Source organism: Grus americana, chromosome 8 (assembly GCF_028858705.1).
Source record: "Grus americana isolate bGruAme1 chromosome 8, bGruAme1.mat, whole genome shotgun sequence".
NCBI classification, from domain to species: domain Eukaryota; kingdom Metazoa; phylum Chordata; class Aves; order Gruiformes; family Gruidae; genus Grus; species Grus americana.
This window is the reverse complement of record NC_072859.1, coordinates 23,616,831-23,619,529: the sequence shown is the minus strand read 5'-3', so window position 1 is coordinate 23,619,529 and position 2,699 is coordinate 23,616,831.

Genomic DNA, 2,699 nt, shown 5'->3' with positions numbered 1-2,699 from the left:
GTCATAAAAACTGAGAAACTTAGCACCTGGAGGGGCTGAAACCCCCCTTTCCCCCACCCAGCTGCATGGTGATCCTAAGCCACTCTTCAAGACTGGCACCAGAAAAGGTGCAACACTGAGAAACTGCACCAGCATCTCTCATCACATGCCAAAGAAATTATCATTATTAATCCCTAAGGTCATAACCTTTCATTGAACTTCATTCCTTTTTCATTGCTTAGTTCCTCCAGACCTTCCCATCTGATAGTCTGATAATCCTCTGCACTGATGATGGCTTCCATCTTTGTGTCTTTAGCAAGTTACATCAGTGCATGCCTGCTTTTTGCACCAAGACGGAGCAACAAGGAGAAAGAGAGGCGCACTTGGCTCTGCAAGAAGCAATGAGAAAGCAGAACACAAGGACTGGTGGAGGGAACAATGGAAAGGAGGAGTGCAGAGACTCACTCCCACCTCCATCTGATCAGATCTCCATGTTGAGAAGGATCAGCAAGACCTTCACTAAAGCTACAGTGGAAATGGTGCGTTGTTCTCCAGGATAAGCAATGGAGGAAGGAGCTTAAGTTGTCCCAAACTGGAGCCTTGTGCAGCCCAGGCTGCTGCGACCAACAGCACAAGAGCCAGGTTGTTTCCTGAATTGCAGGTGAAGAGTTAATGACCTGTAGGGCTTTGCCCGCTGCAGGAGCAGTTAGTGCAGGAAGGAGACCCTTGTGCAGGCGTGTGACACGATCATCTCTGGTTCAGCAGTCCAGACTGCTGTCAGACCAACATGCTTGGCTGGCTGCAAACAGCTTTTCTCCCAGATTTCAGGTCACACAGGCAGGATTCAAGATTGAAGCAGAAGATTATCCATTTATAAAAGTCTCTCTCCAGACAGTTTGGGAACATCAGGCTGTACACAACAGGTCACAGCACTCTGGCCTTGTCTCCCTCACCTCCCTTATTTTTGAGGGATATTCTTTGCTACGTGTGCTCACACTACCCTGCTTCCAAAGAGGCCGGAAGGCAGAAACCCAGATCCACCACACACAGCAGATTAACCAAGTCCTTGTCCCCAGGGGTTAGGAGGGGACTCTGCGTCACCCCCCAGCCAGCTGTAAGCGGGCCAGCACTGCGCCGGATCCACTTGCCGCAGCCAGGGTTCTCCGGCAGACCAGGGTCCTCGTGCCAGCTGGAGCTCCTGCCCAGGCTGCTGCAACTCTGGGGACATGGTGGGAAAGGGGAACACTGAGGAACAGCAGACACCTGCTGAGCATAAGCAGTAAAAAAAGGCAGACATGTGGACAAGGGTAACCCATCAAAGCAAGTGAGCATGAAAAGAGAACCCAAATAATAGAGGAAAAATAAAATGGAAAAATGTATTTCATGTGTTGGAGAATTAAGGAGAGAAACAGAAGATGTGGTAGCAAGGGAAAACCAAAGAGCAAATGCCCCATAGGGATAATGGTGGAGACAGCACATGCAACAGGGAATGAGAGTCCAGAACTGAGAGAAGAGAAAGAAATTGCATTCAGAGGAGGAGAGTGACCTGGAAATTTATTCTAACAGCAGGAAGAAGCTGGGCTGTGCAATTTGGGGCTCATTGCTGGAGCCTGACAAGCCTGCCAGCAAGGGTGGATCCAGAAGAGAGAAGGAATGCTTGGAAAAAACTATGAGATGCGGGATACGAGGTGGAAAAGTATCTAGTAGCGAGCGTGAAGGAATCCACTAGTGATCTCTCATTTCATGACGTACAACGTAGAAAGATTTCCACTGAATTGGACAACAAATCAACTAAAAATAGATTAATGGTTCAAAAGAAAAGGAGGATAACAAAGAAAAAGAAGTGAAGAACAGCAAACCAGACTGATGCCTACACTTAACAGGGGAGAAAGAGTGATCCAGACAGCTGCAGGCCTGCCAGTCTGATGATAATAATATTCAATTAAAGAGTAACGCAGCACATGGACAGGAAATGGAAAGTGGGATAAAATATAGACAATTATGTCTGACTAACCTGATAGTTAAAAACCCCTTTCTATAAAGCTATAGGCCCTGTGTGGACTCCAGGGAAGGAGCTGGGAACCTTGGGCCCAATTGGGAACCTTGTTAGATGTTGGGGCAGAAACCAGTACAGGAATTTCATGTGGGAAGGAGTGGTTAAGGTCAAGATGAAAGCAGAGCCTGGTGAAAGTGAGCATATCAGGACACACAGAAGGGTACTACTGAGCTACTTTGTGGATGTTCTTATAAACTGATTTTCTTAAGGACTGGCACAAATATTAGGTGTAATCTGATGAAACCAGAATGTTGTGGTGCATTGGCACTGTAGGGAAGAGAAAAGGAATGCTCTATCACCAAAAAAAGGCATGAAAGTCACCAGAAGCACAGTTCTCTACTTCATTTGGGGGACTTTGTGAGCTGCAAGAACCTGAAGAAGAGGAGTTAGAGGAGTAGCCAGCCACAGAGTGACTCTGAGCTGTCACAGCAAAGCGGGACTGAGAAGGGCGAACGCAGCCCTGGCTGGATCCAGATGAGGAATTCTCACCAGGTGAGCACAAAGTCTGTGGCCACTCCTGGTCACCCGCCTTCAGGAGAGGGAACCTGAACAGCAGCACGGCCAGAAGTTACCCTGGCAGTAGGCAGAGGGACAGGCTGGCTAGTAAGAAAATGCTGGAAATACTTGTTCAGCCTTCCATGTAATGGCTGAGAGGGAAATGATT